The 26,973-nt window shown below is 38.1% G+C and overlaps 1 pseudogene; it reads right to left on the bottom strand.

The window, feature by feature from the left end:
• Positions 1 to 2,092: 2,092 nt before the first annotated feature.
• On the bottom strand, positions 2,093 to 3,147 carry LOC120206293 (annotated as a pseudogene).
• Between the last annotated feature and the right edge of the window lie 23,826 nt (positions 3,148 to 26,973).

The raw sequence follows: 26,973 nt of genomic DNA, 5'->3' as shown, positions 1-26,973 counted from the left end.
ACATTACAAAGTTTGCCATTCAGTATATGTTGAAATTGTTAATGCAACCTTTATGGTTTACTGGTTTATCTTTACGGAACGGTTCCATGTTTCACCCGAGGGGATATTTGATTTCATTATGCTAGGTTATGTTGCCCCAACTCTTCATTTCTTGAAGTATGTTCGACACGGTGTCCATCACACATGTATGTGTCGGAACTGTCTTTCGATTGGGTCCGGAATTAGGCTTCGACTTAAAAATTGGGTTAGAGTCGCCACTGATCGCTTTAAAAAACATTTAGGTAGATCGGACACCATCTTACCTGATCTGCGTTTTACCAGAAATGTATCGGGTTCGGGAGTCGGTTACGGTCAAGGAAGGATTAACATCTTGAACTGCTACCAATTAATTTACCTATCGTCTTTAATTGCGAAAATTAAAATTAAAATTTAAAAATTCTGTTCGAATAGCTTACCTTCAACTGATAAAAAAATTTCCTAAAATGTCAAAAATATTGTTAGATTGTAAAATAAAAATAAATATAAAAAAAGAAATAAAAAATATTAATATAACATTAATAATAAAATAAATAGAATAGATAAATGAAGATAAATAAAATTAAGTAAAAATAATAATAATAAAAATAAAATATATATAAAAACAAAACTATGGGTAAAAAAAAAAAAGCTTGAGATGGCATGTAAACCCACGTTGAGAAAAGGCTTCAAATGCAGTGCACTAGGCGAGTAAAGGACAATGGCTTTCTCGTCATTGGAATCTGGAGTACCCCTGATTCCTTCTGTGCCTGTGCTTTACAGAGGCTTTACTTGATGTTCTTCTACACCAGTCAATCCTATAGTGCTATTGCTTTGAATTGCAAAAGCCTCTTCAATCTGCAAAATTTCGGATTCAACGGTATACACTCGTTCCAAGATATCAGGGGTACTCACGAACCGAACGAACCTCTCCACATTCCCTTTTGGGAACCAAGATGCATCAATGGTGGGGTCTGGTTGAAGGATAATTGAATAACCCCCTTTGGTCATCTGCTATTGTGCAGTCTTTAAACGGGCAAGGAATGGATTAAGCAAACCAGAAGCCATTTTCTCAGTCTTCCCATTTGCAGTTATCACCAAATCACACCTGGTTCGAGTTGGTGTGAGCTGGAACACCACTGAGTCAAGTCGAGCTGAAGACTTCATTGTTACCACTCAAAAACCAGATTCTTGAAGGTGAAAAGCAAATCTTTCATGGAAATTCCAAAAAAGGAACAGAGTTTGACATTTGGGCTGTGAAGATAGCTCACTCTAGTAAACCAATGCCCCAAGGAAAAGGAAAGTTCTCGGAGAAACAATGGGGATTTTTGACAGAGAAAATGTGATCTTTTTAGAGAGAGAAAGAGAAGATCCACAGACCGCCCCCTTTCTCTTTTTCGTGGTTTCCCTTATAATTTGTTACTAACCCCTTAACATCCCGTGGGATTTTATAAGACTTCGTGAATTCATGGTGGGTTCGTGGAATAATGGTGAGTGTGGGGTTGAACTTGGGCCTTAACATATTTAAGACCATGAATATCAATTCCTAATGATTAAAGTTCCCCTTTATCACCTTCCTTTGTATCAAATTCAATACCCAGAAACATATTTTCACCAGAAAGACCAAAAGGTCCTTGAACCCACATTCCTCGCCAACGTGGACTTGAAGGGCTTGTCCAGCAATAAAAGACCGGAATTTGGCTTTTGAGAGTGCGTGAGCTTCACTTTGAGCTTCCATTTTCAATCCTTGCATCACCCAAGAGAGAAATGTGGGACCAAAGCTGGGGTTGTTATTTAACAAAACAAAGGAAAAATATTAGTTTAAATAATAATAATAATAGTAATATATAATTATTTAAGAATATAATATATATAATAAAAATAACATGCGAGGTCGGATAAAAATGAATGTCGTTCCTCTAAAATCTCGTATTCGACACATTCGTGTTTGACACTCGTGTCCAAATGACTTGTGCCAATGAAAGGTAAAGATGCAATTTTCAGATTTGATAGAACTTCAATCAAACTTAAAAGGGGACAAAAAGATCCATCTATTGATATCTCGCAACATTATTCACCAACCAATCATCACCAGACTTCTTTTATATCGTTCTAAAAGTCCATCCATTAACAAGGATGACAAATAAAAACTCTTATCCAAATGATAAACAAAGCAATCCTTGACAACAATTGACTATGATTTCGTCGAAGTATCCTTAAGAACATCAGTATTAACCCGTTTAGAGTGTAAGCTTCATAAATTTCGACGACGAGTCGAGGATCCTTTTCGACAAGTTCAATATACTCTTCCTTCTTCGTGAGCTTATCCATGTTATACGTAATTAGACTCAAAGCTGCATCGAGCACGAGCTTGGCGTCGTGCTGGTGAGCAAAAGCATAGGTCAAGAGTGAATTATCCCAGTTCAATTTCGACAGCAGAAACTTCTCACAGAACCCTTTGAGATGCTTCACTTGGTATTTTTCAGCCAAAACAAGAAGATCACAAGCCATTTGCTCATCGAGCCATGCTTCTGCAGTGCACAAATAGTTCACAAAGGCTCGAAGAGCATCGTATGAGACATCACTGATCTTGATCGTCCCACGTCTGCTTTCTTCCATCTCATTTTCAAGCATTGCTTTGAACACAGGTGAACGATTCGCCTGGTTTCACATCAAAATGTTCATATGTGTTTAAGATTTCACATTTAACAACAATCAAACAATTAACACTTTCTAAAAACACATTTCCTAATTTGGGTCTTACTTCTTAGCTACTGCAAAAGCTAATAGCCGTGACCCAAACAAAAATGCCCAGAAATTCAAGTTTGGGTCACATTAAAAGTTCAAATGCGTTTTTATTTGAAATTGAGCGAAAAGAAGCAAATGGATAGTACCAAAACGGTTTTATGGGCAGGAACAGGAACAGGGGGCAAGCCGGGGAGCCATCATTGGAAGCGACCAAAACGACGTCGGGGAAGATGGGTGACGAGATGGGGGAGCCGCGGTGGGCACGATCGAGCGGGTACCAAAAGCATAAGAAGGCAACTTTGGCTTTGAGATCTTCGATCTCTCGCTTGTGTTCTTCCTCGGTCTCGTTGGCTTCCTCGTAACACTCCTTGCACGTTCCGGCATCGCGTGTGGCGTACTCCTCCTTGCAGGATATGCACCTCAGCCTCTCGACGTCGCTCTCGCCTCCGTCTCGGAATCCGATCGAAAGTTTGATGTAAATTCTTGTGGCGAATTCGAAAATTTTGTTGTGAATTTAACTTTCGTGTTGCGAATTCGAAATTGAGTTACGATTTCGTTAGTTATTTTTACAAACAAAAAAATAGTTGGTTATTTTTTCAAACACAAAAAAATTAATTAAAATCATATATTATATATAACGCATTTTTTGTCACTCAAGTTATTTTCTCTTTAAATAATCATTCTCACTTTTAAACCTATATATTTTAAAATTTATTTATTTTTCTTATATTTTTGTTGATGGTAAACTGTGTATTTAATCATCCAACTATTCATGAAATTTCGTTTTGATCACCTAATTATTATTTTTAAATTATACAAAAAGTTACGTTTTAGTTTCATTTTAATCACTCGCCTTTAAAAAATTACCAATATTGTTGATGTAGAATTTTTTTAATGATAATATATCATTATCTTATGGTGACACATTAACATCACTGTTAATTTTTTAAACGACAAGTGATCAAAATGAAACCAAATCATAATGTTATGTATGATTTTAAAAAATAATAGTTGTATGACCAAATCACCGTTAATTTTAATAATCGTTCTAGTTTGAATCATCCAAGTTAGTGTGAGTTGATTGACTAAGGGTTGTGTCTCTTTAATTCATAAAGTTGTTGAATAGATTACATTCTAAGAGCGTATATGTGAGATTGTATAATTAACAAAGAAATTAAATCAAGCGTCTTTTTGGTTAATGATAAACTAAAAGGAGATTAGGTTGTTAGGACATCCCAAGTAACTATAACCAACATATTTTTAAGTTAAAATATATGATCAAATCATGAATTAAATTCTATGATTTACCTTGGCTAGATATTTTCTCATAATTAAATTTTAATTTATTTTTAATTACTTTTTAATTAAATATGTTAATTTAATTTGTATTATAAAAATTCCACCCTCTTATTTATTTTCTTTTGTTTATTTTTATAAAATTAATCTAACATTACTCTTTGTGGATTCGATTCTGTTTACGGCTACTACAAAATTTATTTTAAGCATGAATTATTTTTAGAAACTTCGACAACTTGTCACTACTGCTATTGGTTTTGTTGCTGCAGATGTAAATGGACATCTTGGGAGGCTTGAAATTGTGCTTGTAGGTTTATAGTTTAGCTTTCAGGTCGTTAATTTAGGAGACTTTGATCATAAGTGTACACATACTACTGATAATTCTTCTGGGGAAAATAGTCACTGGATTGATTGTAGGTGCCATAGTAAATATGACCCGTAATATGTCAAGTCGTACTCATTATATTGTTGTTGGCTAAAGGAATTGTAGACACAAATTTTCTTAAAAGATAGAGCTAGCAAGTGTTCCTCTCCTAAGAGGACTCTTCCACCACCATATCTTTTAAAGCAACAATCACACCAACAAACGTGCAACAACCTAGTAAGGAGTCTAGTTGCATTAGGATTCTATTGTTAGTTAGTTTTTTTTTCTACTATAAATACATGTAATCCTCCCCATTTGTAAGACACGATATACGAAATAAACAGCAGAAATTACTAGCAAATCGGAGCAAAAAACGTGATTCTTGAAGAGGAAAATAAGTAGAAAAGGTAAAAGTTTGTACCTTTATCGCTTTAAGTCTTTGCATGTGTATTTCTCCATTATTTTCGCTCGAGTCAAACCCAAATAAAATCATTTTTGGCCGATGAACGGAAAGGTTTTTAAAGATCTATCTTGTAGGTCTAATAATCCCGAGGCCCGATCTTAGAAAATTATTTGGATTTTCGAAAAATAGAGAAGAAAAGCTTAAAGTTAAAACATTCATTTCCCCCCCTAATGCGCAATATCAACGTAATTGTCTTTCAAATTTGGCCCCAATTTTAACTTTTCTTTTATAATAGTCCTTTGTTGTTACATGCATATTTTTTATTATTCTTATTATATATATATATTATCTTCATTTGGCTATTTTTTTAAATTTTCTATATTATATCGTTATATATATATATATATATTTAATTCTTTTTCATATATCATTATTATTTTTATATATTTTCATTACTATAATTATATGTTATATATATTTATTATTTTATATATTTCATTTTATCTTTTATTTTTGTTATCTTCTATTTTTATTTTTATATTGTTATTGTTATTATCTTCTTTATTTTATGTATTTTATTTATATATTTATTTTTGTGCCTCTTTATTTTATTTTATTTATCTTGCTTACATCTTCTTTATCTGTTTTATTTTCTCTACTTTATTGCATTTATTTTTATTCCACCTTTATTTAATTCATTTTTACTACATTTTTATCTAACATGTTTCTTGACTTCCTAAAGGGTACACTTTTAAAACTATCAAGGATAAGCAATTTTGGATCGATATTTTACCTTTTAATTTAAAATTATAATTTTCTTAATTTAAGACAACTGGAAATTGCGTAGTACCGAAAGGGCAGTTCAAGGGTGCTAACCCTTCCTTGACTGTAACCGACTCCCGAATCCGGCATATCACTGGTAAGACGCAGATCAGGTAAGAAATAAGGTATCCGGTTGACCTACTTATTTTTAAATATATAATCGGTGGCGACTCCAAATCATTTTTCTTAAGTCGAAACCCAATCCCGGGGCCCAACCGAAAAACAGTTTCGACAGCTTGGCGACTCCACTGGGGACAGGTAAATGAGTCAGGCTAAGGTAATTTCCAGTTGTCTTTTTAATGAAAATGGTAAGTTTAAATTTTAAGGTAACATTTCGATACTTTTTTACTTACTTTTGATTATATTTTCGGGTAAATAGTTGTACTAATCGTTTTCTCGTGATTTCAGCCTTCAAATCTTTTTCATTTAAGGCTCTATACCCGAGCTCCAAACCTGAATTTATTCACCGTGCGGGCCTAGCAAGTAGCCTTCGGGATTCATATACCTTATGTCTTCGTGTGAATTTATTCACCGTGAGGGCATAAGGGAATGTGTCCTCTCGAGTTTAACTTAGTCCACACAAGCCTGTGATGGGTTTAGGACTAAGGGTCTGGCAAGCCCAAGGGGGCACCGGCAAGGAGAACTCGGGTACCGTTTTTAGAACCTAAACCGGGAAACCATGGAGAATTAGAGCCTACCCCGAAACCACATTTCAAAACCTAGGATATTTTTACCCTAACCATTTTCTTTTTTGTGTTTTCTTTCTTTCGTCATTTTTTTTATTTTTATTTTACTAATCCTTTGCCTTTGTGTTTGTTTTCTAGCATTTACATCATAACAAGAGGCTATTGATCCTTAAAAAGCGTTTGTTAAACACAAAATAAATCCGAATTAATGGACAAAGGTGTTGTAATACAAGAGATTAAAAACGCTGAGGCATAACTATGGTCCGAGAATACTCAGAAAGAGAAGGGAGACAGTCTTCAGGGAAATTATGTGTCAGAGCTTGTTAGTTACGCATCTGTCAGCCTGAAACAAAACGATGTCCAATAACTGTGAAATAGTTGGGACAGTTTGGGGGAATGACAGAAAGCAGAAGTTCAACCAACAATATGGTGATATTGCCCTCTTACTCCATGTCAAGACTGATGAGCCCCTGCTCCAAGCATTAATTCAATTCTGGAACCCAGGATATAGTTGTTTCACCTTTAACCGGGAAGACATGGTGCCCACAATTGAAGAATATACTACCCTACTGCACTACGAAAACATCAGACTAGAGAGGGCATATATCAAACACATCAAGAGTCAGCCTTTCAAGAACGGACTAGCTAAGATTGCAGGGGTTGATGAAAAATGGGTGACTGATTGACTTCGACACAAAGGTAACGGGGAAGGAATCGAGTGGATTCACACAAGGCAACTAATGAAGAACCACCCTGATGAATGGAAGACTATAGACCTTTTTGCACTAGGTCTGTACGGTCTGGGTTATCTTTTTGAAGACTTTGGGCTGCATCGATGCAGCCGTGGTAGAGCTATTCGAACAACTTCCAAGGCGAGTCAACCCATCACCGGCCATCTTAGCCAAAACCTTTCGATCTCTCAACCATTGCAGAAGAACTGGCGGAGGAAGGTTCGTTGGGTGTATTCATCTCCTTCAAGTCTGGATTCACAGCCACTTTTGGAAGACTAATGGGGTAGCCTATCGCCAATTCAGCACTACCTATTCACCTTTGGGAGAATTCATCACTAGGAAATGGCATGAAGGTGCTTCAAAGGAAAAGTGGATGAAAGTTTTTACACATCTTCAAGATTGGGATATTACCTGGAGAGCCCCCTGGTTATTCCTCGGTGACGTTCTTTTTCGGTGTGGGGATTCTGATACTATGACCTTACTTGGACTTTGGGGTGCAGTTGGGTATGCTCCGTTGTTAGCACTTAGACAGTATGGGGTACGTCAGTTTATTCCGGTAACATGCGGGCTAGCTAGATTAGAGTTTGTGTATAATGGTGACAGTTATAAGAAGAGGATCAAGGAAGCAGCTGATTCGTGGAAGAAAGTATGCCAGATGGATGTTGTGGCTGCCAGAGACATGCTTACTCCAGATTATGTGGAGTGGCGAAGACTGAGAAAGAATGATAACATCCCGATGCCAGAATGTGAAGACACCCCGACCATGGAGGAGCATCTCAGGCATGTCCCTTCTGAACTTAAGATAGCTAAGGCAGAGTTTGAAGCTGTGAATAACGAGCTGAAACAGAAGGTTAAAGAACTGGAAGCTGAACGTTATCAATGGAATCTAGATGCCGAATCTCAGAAAGATAGAGCAGACAAACTGGAAAGAAAACAGAAAAGAGTCCGTTTTGAGCTCGAGGATTTGAGAAAAGGGTATCAAGATAAAGTCAAGGATAATTCCAAGTTGAAAGTAACCTCTGAATACTGGAAAGACGAAGTTCATAGCTTAAAAAGAAAGTTTGAGGGGTCTGATGAAAGAACTTGGAAAGAACAGTTGAAAACTACTTAGAGGCGCTTAGCAGACAGTCAGCATCAAAATCAATGCTTGAGAATCCAGATGGCTGACCTAGAAAAACAACATGAGAGAGATGGACAAACAATATCCGAGTTAGAAGTTATTGTGGATGGATTCAAGAAGCAAGCAGCCGAGCTTCAGATAGTACCCTTCGACAGAGGTCTGCAGTGGCATTTCCGTTAGGAGCAAGCATAACAAAGGGTGGAAGCTAGAGATGCAGCCATCCGAATTTCCTGGATCAAGTGCAAAAAGCAGCCCGTCATCTTCACGGCCTGGCAAAGGGAAGCTGGAGTGGTTCGACAAGGCATTCAACCAATGACAGATGAAGGCATAAGACTTGTTAACCTACTAGAAGTTGTTCGGGGTCTAGAAGATTTAGTCCGAACGTACCTTTGATTGTTTTTTATGTATCTTACAAGATAAAACATTTCTATCTAAATAAGGATTATTTATAATAATAGATACTTTTCTGGATCAATGCCTCTAAATTGCATACATTGTGCATCGCATACTTTGCATTTTATATTTTATATTTCATGTTTATTTTTATATTTTCCATTTTGTTACATTCATATTAACTAACAGAACATGTCTTAGAAAGGGAAAGAGGAAACACCAAATTTACCACCGCAAGCATTAAATACGCATCATCCACATAATACTCGAGCAAAGAAGAGATAAATGGAGGCCAGAATGGAAAAACTCGAGGAGAACATGGCAAGACTGTAAAAAGAACTAGAAGATAAGATGGCTCAAAATAATCAGAGCACCCTGGAGTCCATCAAGAAAAACCAGGAGTCCTTGGTCAACCAAATTGTAGCCAAGTTGTCGGGATTACAACAAGCTAGTGCAGTAGGGGGAAGTCCCTTCGAGGGGGTAACCATATCACCAACCCCACAAGTGGTTATTTCACACGGGATCTTACCCAAACCACAAGAAAACTCCTCTTCTATCAAAGGAAAAGCATCATTTGCTGTAAAGGTGCAAACTTCCACAACTAATCCTGATAATCATCCGGATGATTACAATATCCCGGATTTCAATGAAGATGACAAAGAAAGAAAGATGGAAGAGAAGATCAAGATGTTAGAAGATCAAATGAAGATGGTCTAAGGGGACCATGATTATTATGTAGTGGACGCAAGAGAGCTGAGCCTAGTTCCAGATTTGGAGCTTCTGCCAAAGTTTAAAGTTCCTGAGTTTGAGAAGTTCGATGGGAATAGCTGCCCATCAGCCCATATCACTATGTTCTGTCGGAAGATGACAGGATATGGAGAGAATGACCAACTCTTGATCCACTGCTTTCAGGAGAGCCTGTCTAGTTCAACTATCCGGTGGTACAACTAACTCAGCCGAACTCATATCAAGACATGGAAAGGCCTAGCCAAGTCTTTCCTGGAGCAATACAAACATATTAATGATATGAGACCAGATTGAGTTATGCTACAAGGCCTGGAAAAGAAGCACAACAAAAGTTTCCGACAATACATACAACGTTGGAGGGATTTGTCTGTGCAGGTTCATCCACTCTTGGATGAAAGGGAGACTAGAAAGTTGTTTGTACAAACCCTAAATACACCTTACTTCAAGCACCTGGTGGCAATTACGTCGGGATGTTTTTTAGACCTAGTCATGGCCGGTGAAATGATCGAGTTGGCCATTAAACAAGGAAAAATTAAGGGAGGACACTCCAGTAAAAAGCCTCCCACGAAGAACAAAGACTGAGAGATCAACAATGTCAACACTTATAACGTCAACAAGGGTGTTACAGTCTCAAGCTCAAAAAATACTACAACTGTACCATCTGGTACTTCAAACCAAGCTCAGAGAGAACCAAGGAAAGAAAGGGAAAGGGAGCAGTTTGATCCCATTCCCATGACATATAAAGAGTTATATCAACAACTCTTCGACACTCACGCAGTGTCACCTTACCCAATGGATCAAATGAAGCCCCCGTATCCAAGATGGTATGACGAGAACGCTCACTGCGAATATCATGGTAGTGTGCAAGGACATTCGATCGAAGGCTGTCTCGTATTCAAGAGGCTTGTACAACGAATGCAGAACAAAAATTGGATCACTTTTTACTCTGAAACGCCGAACGTCGCCCAGAATCCCTTGCCTAATCACCCGGAGACCAGAATTAATACAATCACCACCGAAAATGACAGGAGAATCAAAACCAATGTTTCAGAAGTCAAAGTTCCTTTGGCTTGGGTATGGAGTCAAATGGTAAAGGTAGGGCTTCTTACATCGCAGTCATGTCCAGCAAAGAATAACGGTGGTAACTATTGTTGTTACCACAACGAAGAGGGGCATAAAGTGCAAGAATGCTCTGAATTTAGGACATTAGTCCAGCTCATGATGGACCAGAAAGAGCTAGAGTTTTACGAAGAAGTTCAGGATTCCCCAGAAGCAGACATTTGCGCTACCGGAGAATCATCAGAAAAAAGACTCGGCAGGGGTAGTCATTTGATCATTACCCCTAAGGCAAAGATGACAATGACAACTCCACAAACAAAGGTGGTGATTACGGTACCTCGACCTTTTCAATACAAGGATAGTCGGCAAGTGCCTTGGAAGTACGAATGCCAGGTGAGTACTTCCAAAGAATGTGACAGTAAGGTGGGGCAGAGATTACTAGAGCCCTTCAAGGAAGATGTGTTGGCTATCAATTAACCTATAAAGGAGGAAGAAGCTAAAGAATTCCTCAAGTTTTTGAAGCATAGTGAGTACAATATTTTAGAACAACTCCACAACTTGCCAACGCGCACTTCAATGTTGGCACTTTTATTAACCTCAGAAGCACATCGGGAGGCACTGTTGAAAGTTCTAAATCAAACATTCGTGCCACAAGACATACCAGTCAGTAAAATGGATCGACTGGTAAATAATATCCAAGCTGATAATCTCATCTCATTTTCAGATGATGAGATTCCATCCAGAGGAAGAGGCCAAACAAAGGCATTACACATCACTACCTACTGCAAGGGGCATGCTCTGCCAAGTGTATTGATTGACAATGGCTCAGCTCTGAATGTAATGCCTTTAGTCACTTTGAAAAGGCTGCCAATAGATACCTCTCATATGAGAGCCTGCCAGAACGTGGTCTGAGCATTTAACGGAACCAAGAGAGAGGTAATTGGAAAGATTGAGGTACCGCTAACGATCATACCAGCCACCTACAACATTGAGTTTCTGGTTATGGATATTATGCCTTCTTACAACTGTCTTTTGGAAAGGCCATGGATTCATCAAGCTGGTGCAGTACCATCCACACTGCACCAAAAGGTTAAATTTGTTATTGACGGGGCCTTAGTAATTATCAATGTTGAGGAAGATATTATGGCAAGTGTGACCACGGAGGCCCCATACATCGGAGTAGATGAAGAAGCGATGAAATGTTCATTTAGTTCCTTGGAATTTGTGAATGCCACCTTTGTGGCAGAAGGAAGAACGATTCCTGGACCCCAGCTTTCCAAGTGTACCAGGATGGAGATCATGCAAACATTGGGATGAGGTGCCAAGACTGGAAAAGGGTTTGGGAAGGTTATGCAAGGGTGGATTGATCCAGTCATTCCTATTTCAAAGCCAGACCGGTTTGGGCTCGGCTTTCAGCCCAATTACCATGAGAAGAAAAAAGAAGTTCAGAAGAACTGAGAGAGAAGACTAGCCAGGTTGACTAGAAGTGAACTTCAATGGGAACCCATGACATTCCCGCCTCTTTGCCACACATTCAAGTCAGGTTGTTATGTATTTGAGACCACCTTGTCAGACTTAGAAGCGGATTTGGAAGATCTGAGCATCAATGCCATGACCATTGTAAATGCTGACAGCGAAGATGAATATGGGATATGCCCTCTGCCACCTGGGTTCGTGCCTAGCAATTGGTCGGTCGAAGAACTACTTGTGGTTTACAAGAGTCTTTCAGAGTAATATTCGAACTATCCCTATTTGCCTATACCCGGGGCAATATGTAATCTTTTGTAAGGGTGAATAAACATTTGGTTTAAGTTCAATAAAAGATGCATTTTTCTCTTCCCATGGCAAACAAATTTTCCTTTATTTTTTTTTTGAATTCATTGTCTATCTTCTTCATTTCGGTACTTCATTTCCTTTCTCTCGAATTCAATTCTTGATTATTTCGTGTGGGATATTTTCCTCTCACAAATGCATATTTTCCCTTCTTTCAAATCCCCAGATAACAATAATGTAGGCACTAATGATCCTGATCCGGAGGTGGATTTTGAATCAGCTATTTGTCTCGGGGAACTTGATGAATGCGACACTGAAGAGGAATGTAACTTGCCTACTGAATTATTGAGAATAGTAGAAAGAGAAGATAAACAAATACTGCCCCATAAAGAGACAATCGAAATCTTGAATCTGGGCACTGAGGAAGACCGAAAGGAGGTTAAAATCGGCACAACTCTTTCGATAGAAGCAAGACACAACCTAATAGTCTTACTTCAGGAGTACAGAGAGGTATTCGCCTGGTCATATCAATACATGTCGGGATTAGACACATATATGGTAGTCCACAAATTACCTATCAAACCAGAATGTAAACCAGTGCAGCAGAAACTGAGAAGGATGCGACCGGAAATGCTCCTTAAGATCAAGGAAAAAGTCAAGAAACAATTTGATGCTGGTTTTCTTCAAGTGGCCAAATATCCGGAGTGGGTGGCCAACATAGTGCATGTACCAAAGAAGGACGGGAAAGTACACATGTGTGTCGATTACCGGGACCTTAACAAGGCAAGTCCCAAGGACAACTTTCCTCTGCCACACATAGACACTCTGGTGGATAATACAGCCGGGAACAACTACTTTTCATTCATGGATGGATTCTCGGGGTACAATCAGATCAAGATGCACCCTAAAGACATGGAGAAGACCATTTTCGTCACAATATGGGGAACTTTCTGTTACAAAGTGATGCCTTTCGGATTAAAGAACGCTGGGGCAACATACCAGAGAGCCATGGTGACCCTGTTCTACGACATAATGCATAAAGAAATCGAGGTTTATATCGACAACATGATTATCAAAGCACATACCGAAAATGAACATGTCGAGCATTTAAGAAAGCTCTTCCAGAGATTGAGGAAGTTCCAACTACGACTAAACCCTAGCAAGTGTACTTTCAGGGTGACGTCTGGAAAATTGTTAGGCTTCGTGGTCAGCAGAAAAGGCATTGAGGTTGATCCCGACAAAGTTAAGGCTATCCAGAGTCTACTTCCACCTCGAACACAAAAATAGGTCCGAGGTTTTCTAGGCAGATTGAATTACATAGCTCGGTTCATATCTCAGTTAATCGATAAGTGTGATCCAATCTTTCGCCTTCTCCGAAAGAACAACCCTGGAGCATGGGATGAAAACTGTCAGATTGTATTCGAGAAGGTGAAAGAGTACTTGTTTCATACTCTCATCTTAATGTCCCCCATACCAGGCAAACCTCTGTTCTTGTATCTATCCATATTCGAGAACTCAATGGGGTGTGTCCTGGGTCAACATGACGAATCCGGAAGAAATGAAAGAGCCATATACTATTTAAGCAAAAAGTTCACTGATTGCGAGGTCAGGTATCATCCTATTGAGAATGTTTGTTGCGCTTTAGTTTGGGCTACAAAAAGACTTCGACAATATATGTTGTATCATAACACTTGGCTGATTTCCAAGCTGGATCCACTAAAATACATGATGGGTGTGCCTGCTCTATCTGGAAGGCTAGCCCGATGACAAATGTTATTGTCTGAATTTGACATCGAATACGTGAGCCAGAAGGCCATAAAAGGAAGTGCCATATCAGATTTCTTGGCAAGCAGAACCAATGAGAATTATGAGTCGTTAGACTTTGATTTCCCAGATGAAGACTTGATGGCTTTATCCTTAGAAGAAACAAGCACTTCAACAGACAGTTCCTGGAGAATGTATTTTGAGGGGGCATCAAATGCATTAGGACATGGTATCGGGGAAATACTGATCTCTCTAGAAGGGAGTCACTACCATTTACCAACAGACTGAACTTCGATTGTACCAATAACATGGCAGAGTATGAGGCATGTGTCTTGGGAATTTGAGCTGCACTGGGGCAAAATGTAAAGACCTTGCGGATATACAGAGATTCAACATTAGTAATCTATCAGCTCCGTGGAGAATGGGAAACCAAAGATACAAAACTGATGGAATACCGGAAGCTAATACTGGATCTGCTCGAAGAGTTCGATGAAGTCACTTTCCACTATGTGCCATGAGAAGATAATCAAATGGCTGACGCTTTGGCTACATTGGCAGCCGCATTCAAAGTTGGCGAGGAGTCTGAAATGATGCCAATTGACATGTAGTCGTATGAGTACCTGACTCATTGCTACCAGATTGAAGAAGTAAATGACACTAAGCCTTTGTACTACGACATTTAGTAGTATATCAAGCATCGAAGTTATCCAGAGGAAGCCACTGAAACTGATAAAAGAACCATTAGAAGGATGTCAGCTGGATACGTCCTTGACGGCATGGTCTTGTACAAGAAAAGCCATAATCAAGTTCTGTTAAGGTGCGTCGATGCTGAAGAGGCAAAAATGATCATGGAAGAAGTACATGACGGAGTTTGTGGAGCACATGCAAATGGACATATGATGTCGAGACAAGTAATGAGATGCGGTTATTTCTGGTCCACACTGGAAAGTGATTGCATCAACTATGCTAGAAAATGTCATAAATGTCAGATTGACGCAGTGATTCCCATTGAAGTAGAGATTTCGTCACTACGGGTCTTGACAGAAGTCAAACTGGATGACGCAGAATGGGTGCAATCCAGATACGATCAGCTTAATCTGATAGATGAAAAGAGACTGAAAGTCATTCACCATGGTCAAATCTATCAGAAACGAATGATTCGAGCACATGACAAGAAGGGTACGCCCGAGAATATTCTGTGAAGGAGATCTGGTGCTAAAGAAAATTTTTTCAGTTCAGAAAGATTTCCGAGGAAAATGGGCGCCAAATTGAGAAGAACCTTATGTCGTGAAAAAGGTCTTTTCCAGAGGGGCCCTTGTCTTGGCTGAAATGGACGGACTTGACCTACCACATCCCATCAATACAGACGCAGTCAAGAAGTACTTCTCTTAGGATAAAAACCTGAAAGGGCATCTTAAGTTAAAAAAAAGGAAAAACGTTTAGGGTGAAAACCCAAAAGGGTGCCCTAAATTGAAAAAATTGAAAAAGAGAAAAAAAAACAAAAGAAAAGAAAAATAACAAAAAGGTGGGTTCAAGATGAAAACCCGCAAAGGGCGTCTTGCAACCAAGGATGGGTCCAAATTGAAAACCCAAAAGGGCGATTTGGATAATTCAAGAAATCAAGACAGTTGTGACTTCCCGGCATCTGAATAGACTCAACGAGTCGGAGAAAGGTTGCACTCTCCTGAAAGTTATCGCATTTTCAAAGATCCTTTCGCAAATGTTGTATTCAAGGTCACCTAACGACCCTTCAGCTCAGAAGTGCTCACATTATTGAGATCTAAGACATTCATTTACACCTCATCATGCCTTCACCTTCCAGAATGTTTGTCATGTATTATTTGTTCTTTTTTTCCCATGAATAAAAGACAATCTTTTTCTCTAGACCAATTCCTTTTGAGCATTTTGGATTGAGCTTAAACTTAATGATTTGTTTACTTATGCAAAAGATATTCGCATATTACTGTACAAAGATTCATTGAAAAGTACAGGTACTCGGAAACTGATCAAGGCTCATGCATATACTTGAGATGGTCGAGAGATATTTCCCAGATCAAGGATAAAAAAACAAACATCAGATTTGAACAGTTGAAGAATTCAAGACCAGGGGTCGAAAAATTCAAGATTCCAGAATCAAGATCCCAGACAGGAAACCAGGAGATCGAGATTTCTCTCCAGAACCCCAAGATAACATATGTTCATCACATATATGTATAACTTTTTCGAGTTTTAGCTAGAGTCAATTTCAACTTTGCGGCGAAGGATATTGAACTCAAAGCGACATAATTTGCTCGAGAGTAGATTTCAACTTCACGACTAAGGATATCTAGCTCGAAGCCAAACTTCACAATAAAGGGGTCATCCACGGTTTCAACTTCACGGCGAAGGGAATCGTGTCCACCCGTAACATGCAATACTTGGATTTCAACTTCACGACGAATGATATCCAAGTCAAGGCTCAACTTCACGACGAAAGGGTCATCCGCGATTTCATCTCCACGACGGAGGATATCGTACCTGCACATCCACGATCTCAACTCCACGACGGAGGATATCATGCCATTTGAGGCTCAACTTCATGACGAAGGGGTTTCCCTGTTTCAGAGCCAATTTCAACTTCACAGCGAGGGATATTGGACTCAAGATAACACAAGCTCAACTTCACAATGAAGGGGCGACTGATTGTCAACAAACAACTTTTCAGTTTCATTCAGAGTCAATTTCAACTTCACAGCGAAGGTTATTGAACTCGAGACAACACAAGCTCAACTTCACAGCGAAAGGGCGGCTGACTGTCAACAAATAATTTCCAGAGCCAATTTCAACTTCACGACGGAGGATATTGGACTTGGAACAATACTACCTACTTGGATTTCAACTTCACGATGAAAGATATCCAATTACCAGGCTCAACTTTACGACGAAAGTGCAACCCGCGGTTTCAACTTCACGACGAAGGGAATCGTGCACACAAGCAGCATCCATCTCTAGATTGGATTTCAACTTCATGACGAAGGATAGCCAACTCAAAGAAGGGTTATCTGTCAACAAATACCTTCGAGTTCGACTACGCTCAGCTCCAAGACACATCATTTACAGCATAGCTCAAGGCAAGAAGGGCTATCTGTCAATAAAATTATCGAGTTCGATTCCATTCAGCTCGATAACACCTCAATCACTCTATTGTCTGGCTGCAATCGAGGTTTTCAAGCCGAGAAGAAGATCTGGGTTAGCCGTGCCTTAGTAGCAAGAAGCCATTTTTCCGTCAGTATAGCTTAAGTCGAGAAAAGCTATCTGTCAGCGAAGACTATTCGAGTTCAGTTTTATTCATCTCGAGGGTATATCAACCACATTGTGGAGTCAAGAGAGATTACTTTCGAGTCAAATTTTTAGCCAAGGTCTTTAAACCGAGAAGAAGACCAAAGTGAACTACAACGAGAAGCCACATTCTGATTCAAATCATTTCAAGATTGACTCGACTTCGCGACGGAGGAGCCATCCGCAACTCAATTCGACAGGGAATTATTCTTCAACTCCATTGAACGAAAATTTGTGTCTTTTTATCTTTGTCCTATTTTTCGTTCCACGAAAAAGGACAAAGAGGGGCAGCTGTAGACACAAATTTTCTTAAAAGATAGAGCTAGCAAGAGTTCCTCTCCTAAGAGGACTCTTCCACCCCCATATCTTTTAAAGCAACAACCACACCAACAAACGTGCAACAACCGAGCAAGGAGTCTAGTTGCATTAGGATTCTATTGTTAGTTAGTTTTTTTCACTATAAATACATGTAATCCTCCCCATTTGCAAGACACAATATACGAAATAAACAGCAGAAATTAGTAGCAAATCGGAGCAAAAAACGTGATTCTTGAATAGGAAAATAAGTAGAAAAGGTAAAAAAGCTTGTACCTTTATCGCTTTAATTCTTTGCATGTGCGTTTCTCCATTATTTTCGCTCGAGTCAAACCCAAATAAAATCATTTTTGGCCGATGAACGGGAAGGTTTTTTTAAAGATCTATCTTGTAGATCTAATAATCCCGAGGCCCGATCTTAAAAAATTATTTGGATTTTCGAAAAATAGAGAAGAAAAGCTTGAAGTTAAAACATTCATTTCCCTCATAATGTGCAATATCAATGTTAATTGTCTTTCAAATTTGGCCCCAATTTTAACTTTTCTTTTATAATAGTCCTTTGTTGTTACATGCATATTTTTTATTAGTCTTATTATATATATATATATATATTAATCATCTTCATTTGGCAATTTTTTTTATATTTTTTTAATTTTCTATATTCTATCTTTATTTATATATGTATACTTTTAATTCTTTTTCATATATCATTATTATTTATATATATTTTTATTACTATAATTATATGTTATATATATTTATTATTTTATATATTTCATTTTATCTTTTATTTTTTTATCTTCTATTTTTATTTTTGTATTGTTATTGTTATTATCTTCTTTATTTTATGTATTTTATTTATATATATATTTTTTATATTTGTTTTTGTGCCTCTTTATTTTATTTTATTTATCTTGCTTACATCTTATTTATCTATTTTATTTTCTCTACTTTATTGCATTTATTTTTATTCCACCTTCTTTATTTTATTCATTTTTTACTACATTTTTATCTAACATGTTTCTTGACTTCCTAAAGGGTACACATTTAAAACTATCAAGGGTAAGCAATTTTGGATCGATATTTTACCTTTTAATTTAAAATTATAATTTTCTTAATTTAAGACGACTGGAAATTGCGTAGTACCGAAAGGGCAATTCAAGGGTGCTAACCCTTCCTTGACTGTAACCGACTCCCGAATCCAACATATCACTGGTAAGACGCAGATCAGGTAAAAGATAAGGTATCTGGTTGACCTACTTATTTTTAAATAAATAATCGGTGGCGACTCCAAATCATTTTTCTTAAGTTGAAACCCAATTCGGGGGCGCAACCGAAAAACGGTTACGACAGGAACCAGAAACATCAAACGTGTTTTAAGATGAGGATAACATGCTAGACTGATTAGCTTGCAATGACTCTTTGGGATATCATGGTTCTTCGAATATGAGGTGTACTCCGCGCTCACAAAATCAATTGTTGATGAAACAATTATGATTATTGATAACTCCGTAAAAAGACTATTTTTAAGGCCATTTTCACTTAAGTTATTGTTTGTTTAAGGGTACATATAGGTCATTTTAGATGTATGTAGCTGCATATAATTGCATTTTTGGTGGTTATGTTATTTTATTTTATTAAGGTGCAATATGAGGAGGATGGTGTGGTTTTTAGTGATGTGCAGGAAACAACAAGCAAAATAGGCGAGCTGGGAAGTAATGTCGCGACATCACACGCTGAAGCAGATTGAAATGCCTCGGCATTTCTGGCGCATAAAACGAAAAAAATATACAGCTGTACGTGGACAGCTGGCTCTGCATGTGAAATGATGGTTGTAACAACCTGCTAGGGGACCACTGATACCTGGAGGATAAGGTTCATGCACACCATGTGATTCTAGGGGTATGAGGGGTATTTTTCACCCAACAATATCCCAACAACATCATCATTACCCCTAGATATTTTTATTATATATTACACCTCACAAGAGAGAGAGGGTGTGGAAGAAATGAGACGCATACTGTAGAAGAAAAATCAGATTTTTATTTTCCCTTTTCCTTTCTTCTTCCTTGGGTTTTCCTCCATTGATAAAGCTTCAAGGAGTGGCGAGCTAGGCGCCGAGAGGAGCTAGCAATCTAAGGCGGTTCGTGGTGGCCGAGGAGACCTCTGGTGGTGCGCGTCGAAGGCTCTTTCTCTCTTCCCTTTACTCTTATTTTATTTATTTGATTTGTGGGTTGTTGGAACGAATATTTTATGGATTTTTCTATGAATATTTTGAACCCCACCATGAACTAACTTATTTGGTGGTGGTTGGTTTAATGGATGTTTAAACTTTATTTTTAATGGTATGTTTAAGTTTATTTTGGTTCTTTATTTGCTTTGCTTATGAATAATTCACCATCTAGGCTTGTAAGAGGCATGGAAATGTCCATTTCTTAGATGAAGGTTAGGTGTTCGGAAGAATCCTAAGCTAAAAATACTTGTAAGTATTCGGAAGAAACGCAAGACAAGATCCTCATAAGCAATGGGTTATAATATTTTCAAGGGGCTTTGAACCGGCCTAGGAGTATTATAACCTAATCCCTTAGATCTCGGAAGAGACTAGAATAGGATTTCAACGACTAAAAAGGGTGTCTTTATCAATAGGGTAGGCTGTCCAACATCGTTGAGTGAGAGCAGATGCCTTGGCATCCTATTCTGTTAGGTTCCTGTGAGAACATTTTAGGAAAGCCCTGTCGAGTAAGTAACGACCATGTAGCTTAAATCTTCCTGAGAGATAAGTTTAACATCCTTAGATCAATCCCTACCATTCATTCCATTGAAAGCTTGTCACGTGAGGATTATCTTCTTTTTATTTATTACTGTTTTTTACCATTTTCCTTTGCCATGACATTTCTTTTTGTTACTCATACACATTTCATTTGCCTCGGCATAATCATTTGTGAATACCATTAGCTATACTTAATTAATTTAGAATAGTGCATAAATTTTACTCAATATCCTTCCAATCCCTGTGGAGACGATACTCACTCATCAATGTATTACTTTTGCGATTGTGTATACTTGCACATTATTTGCGTATAATTTTATAGTACTCGCAATACGCAACAAGTTTTTGGCGCCGTTGCCGGGGATTGGCAATTGATGATGTTGAGTTTAGTTGTTGCACCATTTTATTTATTTTCTTTGTACATAGTTACTTGTTTTTGTGTTTACCTTTTTCAGGTGTTACGCTATCGCATGACACGTAAAAGACCCAAAGAACCATTATTTCATATAGAACCTGAGGCTCATGTTGTTCAAAATCAAGTGAAGGATCCTGCAGTTCTAAATGCCACGACAATTCCAAATGCTAGGAATGCTGCTCGACCACAAACTATTAGAGATTACTTAGCTCCCACCTTAGATGACCTACAACCTGCTATTATACCTCCCAAGATTCAAGCAAACCAATTCGAGCTCAAACCAGTTATGTTCGACATGTTGGACTTGATTGGAAAGTTTGGTGGTGCTCCTCATGAGGATGCAAGGCAACATGTTCGAGAATTTTTGGAGGTCTGTGACTCCTTTCGACTAGAAGGTGTGCATGAAGATGTGCTGAAATTGAAGTTATTTCCATATTCTTTGAAAGATGATGCCAGGGCATTGTTCAATGGATTACCTTCCGGCTCTATAAGGTCTTGGACTGAATTGTGCAAAAAATTTTGCTACGGCATAATCCACCGAATATGAACAACCATCTTAGGAATGCCATAGCATCTTTTCACCAAGCTGATGACGAGTCAATGTATGAGTGTTGGGATCGCTACAAGGAATTGCTTCGCAAATGTACCAACCATGGATTCCACGACTGGACTCAAGTCGTGATGTTCTACAATGAAGCCAATGCACCCACGAGGATGACGCTAGATGCCTGGACAAATGGCACTTTGCTTGACAAATCACCTAAAGAGGCTTTTGGCATTCTTGATCGAATTGCTAACCATGATTACCAATTTCCCTCTTCAAGGTTTGAAACTCGAAGAAAGGCATCTGAGACATTCAAGTTGGAAGCTGAAGATTCAGTGTTGGCCCAACTCTCTACCATCACCAATATGTTGAAGAATTTGCAACATTCTAATGAGGTGAAAGAAGTGAAGGTTGATAGTTTGGCATGTCTGTTATGCCAAGGCAATCACCATGAATGTGAATGCTCGAACAATCAAAAGTCCATCAACTATGTGGGAAACTTCAATGGATGGAGTCAGCATCCCAATTTCTCATGGGAAAATCAAGGATCTTTTAATGTCAGTCATCTCGCTCAGCAGCAGTATATGGATGAGCCCCCAGCCTTGCGAACGAATATACCATGGCATAATAAGGGGACAACATCTTCTCTTAATACAAGTTCTCTAGAGGCTACTATGCAAGACTTTATGGCAACTACAAAGGCTCTATTACAAGATCACGATTCATCTATTAAGAGTCAAGAAGAATTATTACAAAGCCAAGGGGCAATGTTGCAAAGTCATAATTTGTCTTTGAGAGTTTTGGAAATGCAAGTGGGTCATATTGCCATGGCATTACAAGAATACCAACCAGACAGATTGCCTAGTGATACTGAAGTCACTAAGGCTAAAGGTAGTGAGCAATTTAGTACATTCACCTTAGGGAGTGGCACCCAGATCTACAAAGATGCTAAGTTTGGGGGGGAAACACTAGAAGAACCTAGCTATGAGATTGTGCATGAAGAGTCTCAATTGCAAGAGGACTTACATTCGCAGGAGAACAAAGATGGATGTGCAATGAGTAAACCCGATGATGACAAGCAAAATAATGCCACGGCAAAAGAAAAACCCCCACTAGCAGAAGTTGATGACCAAAGGGAAGCTGCAAAATTATTCCACGACAATTTTGTAGGCACTTGTGAGTACTTGAAGCTCGATGAAGAAGACAAAGATGAGATTAAGGATATTTTAAAAGAGGCGGGTCAATCTAGCTTACTCATAGCTAGACCAGGTACGAAATCTGAACCTGTGGATTTCATTGAATTCACTCAACCCCAATTAGTTGCCCATGTTAAAGCACTAAGGAATAAAATGGAGAAACAATTCCCTGATGAGAAATTATTATTTTCCACGGCATTGTCGTGGTACGCTGACATTGTCAATTTTCTCGTTAGTGGTGTTTTGCTTCCCTACTTGAAGAGCCATGGCAAGAACAGATTGATGCAGGATGATGACCCCTACTTCTTGAACGAATTTGCTGCCCAAGCAATTAAAAGATGTCACGGCAACGGGGAGAAAAACAGAGGACTACTGCAAAGGTCCTACAAATCGGGTTCTATAGACTTACACTAAAGGTGGCGTTGTTATATATGTGGAGCATTTTGGTCTATACTGGTGCTCGAATCGAATGCGACAAAAATGCCATAACAATTCATGATATTTTGGAGTTTGTATCCCTTGAACCCTTTTTAATTTATGTTTTAGAAGTTTTATTTTGTCGTGAGTATTTGTTTGTTTATTTTTATTTGTTTTATTTTTTTAGTTTTAATTTTAATATTATTTTTTTAGGACAAAGGGTGTTTTGAAGGATGAATATGATGAAATATCACGAGGGAACTTCACAGGCTGCTGCAAACCAATATGCCACGACAAAGCTAGATGCAATTGAGGCTCTAACAAGACGTAGTCCTGGCACCTGTTCACAAGGAGATGCTCCCACGTTTGGCTTATAATCTTCTCGTCATCCTGGACGTGATCTTGCCATCATTTGAGGATGACACGACATTTATAAATGTCACTCAGCAAGACAATACACCCAAGCCAGAGGATGCTAACCCAGTCAGCATGGACTATATGACGTCTGAAGTCATCTGTTGGGCATATGGAGACCTCAACATCTAATAACACTGAAGGCCCTAGCACACCAGCTGCTGAACCCAGTTCTGATCCTGACAAAAGCCCCACATCACTGAGGAAGTGCACCAGATGCAATACTACTAGCACTGCCAGCGCGACTCCACCACCATTTTAGGAAGACGAGGTACCTTGCATGGAATTGCATCACATCACATAGCATGTAGTCTAGTTTAACTTAGTTTTTATTCAACATTGAGGACAATGCTTCTCTCAAGTTTGGGGGAGGTAGTGTTCTTTGTAGAACATGTGCATGATAATATTAGCATAATGTTATGCCATGGCATCAGTAAATGGTAGGACAGTTAGATGGAAATGTTTTGATAATACCTGATGAAGATGAACTTTTTAGGCTAGAAATTGAATGTAAATGACTATTGAGAATGATAGAACTGACTCTAGGACTTGATGCTTTGTGAATTATTATTACATGATTTGTATGTTCTCTATACTTAATGAACTTACGAAATTTTTATGAAAGAACTCTGGTTAGCCTTGGCATTAAAATATGGTATTATGCTTAAATGATAAATCAATTAAAAAAAACTCCCTTATCTCTGAATTTTTTTAATCGTGAATAAATGCTTCGGCATAGCTGTAGAGGGACACTCCTCTTTGCCGTGGCATTGCCTGGAACTCTCTTTAATAAATGGCAGCCACGCGCATACGAGTGAATGAAAGTAGTCACGGGATGACTCTACCTGACTAGCTTGGGGGTGGAAGGTATGCTCCCTTTCACCTAGAGTGTGGGATGGTAGGTGTGATGAGCTGACTCCCTTCGTAGCAGCATAAAAAAAAGGAAAAAGTGGAAAAAAATGTGTACTAAATGAAAAGGGAGTATAAATGTGCTTAATGAATGAGTAAATGATGTGGCGAAACTAGGGAACTCAATTAGAAATTGCCTAAATTCGTTAAGTATAGATTAGATACAATCAATCACACACAACACCATAAAGGATCTTGACCTAGGGAAAAGTACTTGAATTCTTGATATGTCTAGCATGTTGAAGCCAATTTTTCTGAGGGTTGAAATTCAAATTTTGTCTCGTTGTCCTACTGTTGAAAATTGTCATGACATTTTAATTTTGTTAATTGTTATCCATTGCTTGAGGACAAGCAATAGCTTAAGTTTGGGGGTGTGATAACTCCGTTAAAAGACTATTTTTAAGGCCCTTTTCACTTAAGTTATTGTTTGTTTAAGGGTACATATAGGTCATTTTAGATGTATGTAGCTGCATATAATTGCATTTTTGGTGGTTTTGTTATTTTATTTGAAGAAGATTGAAATGCCTTAGCATTTCTGGCACAGAAAATGACAAAAATATACAGCTGTACGTGGACAGCTGGCTCTGCACATGAAATAATGGTTGTAACAACCTGCTAGGGGACCACTGACACCTGGAGGATAATGTTCATGCACAACATATGATTCTAGGGGTATTTTGCACCCAACAATATCCCAACAACATCATCATTACCCCTAGATATTTTTATTATATATTACACCTCACAAGAGAGAGAGGGTGTGGAAGAAAGGAGACGCATACTGTAGCAGAAAAATCAGATTTTTATTTTCCCTTTTCCTTTCTTCTTCCTTGGGTTTTCCTCCATTGATAAAGCTTCAAGGAGTGGCGAGCTAGGCGCCGAGAGGAGCTAGCAAGCTAAGGCGGTTCGTGGTGGCCGAGGAGACCTCCGGTGGCGCGCGTCGAAGGCTCTTTCTCACTTCCCTTTGCTCCTATTTTATTTATTTTATTTGTGGGCTGTTGGAACGAATATTTTATGGATTTTTCTATGAATATTTTGAACCCCACCATGAACTAACTTATTTGGTGGTGGTTGGTTTAATGGATGTTTCAACTTTATTTTTAATGGTATGTTTAAGTTTATTTTGGTTCTTTATTTGCTTTGCTTATGAATGCTTCACCATCTAGGCTTGTAAGAGGCATGGAAATGTCCATTTCTTAGATGAAGGTTAGGTGTTCGGAAGAATCCTAAGCTAAAAATACTTGTAAGTATTCGGAAGAAAGAAACAAGACAAGATCCTCATAAGCAATGGGTTATAGTATTTTCAAGGGGCTTTGAACCGGCCTAGGAGTATTATAACCTAAACCCTTAGATCTCGAAAGAGACTAGGATAGGATTTCAACGACTAAAAAGGGTGTCTTTATCAATAGGGTAGGCTGTCCAACATCGTTGAGTGAGAGCAGATGCCTTGGCATCCTATTCTGTTAGGTTCCTGTGAGAACATTTTAGGAAAGCCCTGTCGAGTAAGTAACGACCAGGTAGCTTAAATATGCCTGAGAGATAAGTTTAACATCCTTAGATCAATCCCTACCATTCATTCCATTGAAAGCTTGTCACGTGAGGATTATCTTCTTTTTATTTATTTACTATTTTTTTTACCATTTTCCTTTGCCATGACATTTCTTTTTGTTACTCATACACATTTCATTTGCCTCGACATAATCATTTGTGAATACCATTAGCTATACTTAATTAATTTAGAATAGTGCATAAATTTTACTCAATATCCTTCCAATCCCTATGGAGACGATACTCACTCATCACTGTATTACTTTTGCGATTGTGTATACTTGCACATTATTTGCGTATAATTTTATAGTACTCGCAATACGTAACAATTATGTTGACTGATGGTGATTCACCCCTTTTGATTTGGGTAAAGAGATGTAGTCGATGCTCGATTGGTGATTGATGGTTGTGTGAAGATATTAGTTGAGGTGTGTTGAGGTAAAAGCACTATGTAATTTAGGAGAAAATAGTCAAAGTCTCATTTTTTGTATGTTATTGGGTTTATATATCGACTCTACTCTAAACTAACTTTTTATGTGTGCTTGTGTTAGGTTTAAAATCATGATTGTTATATATTGATCAAAAGGTTGTACAAATGTAGTCATTAGCTAGTAAATTTGGTCATGATAAATCTCTTGAGTTTATCAAATGTCTTACCAAGAGCCATGTCGATAACTTATGATATTCAATAAATTCTTTCGAAATTGTTGATTACTATAGATGGGTGGAGTGTAGTATTTTTAGAGGTATAACAACTTACTTCTAACTAAACTAGGTTTCTTGGTTTCCTTAATTTTCTATTAATTAATTTGTTTCACATCAAATTTGAGTCAAACTATAATAATCTCAATGTTGACAAGAATTTTAAGAGTGTACAAGATTCGAGACAATCTCAAATTTGATGAAACACTCATACTCAACAAAAAACCAAATTCTTTACGTCGACAAACAAATTTCCACCTTAAGAAAATATTCTCCACTTTTTCCATGAAATCCCTAAAAAGGATATTTTTTAACATTAAACACCAACTAAGCCCAATCAATGCTCAAACTTAATCAGCATATCTGCAAGATTATCATGAATGCTAATTTTTCTCACAACAATATCACATTGAACAATAATATCACGTACAAAGTGATATTGAATATCAATATGTTTTGTCATCTCATGAAACATTTCATCTTTTGTAAAGAACAAAACCATTA

This window comes from Hibiscus syriacus, unplaced genomic scaffold (assembly GCF_006381635.1).
Source record: "Hibiscus syriacus cultivar Baekdansim isolate YM2019G1 unplaced genomic scaffold, ASM638163v2 tig00000477_pilon, whole genome shotgun sequence".
In the NCBI taxonomy this organism is placed as follows: Eukaryota; Viridiplantae; Streptophyta; class Magnoliopsida; order Malvales; family Malvaceae; genus Hibiscus; species Hibiscus syriacus.
The sequence above is the reverse complement of the archived record's forward strand: the minus strand, read 5'-3'. Positions and strand labels throughout refer to the sequence as shown.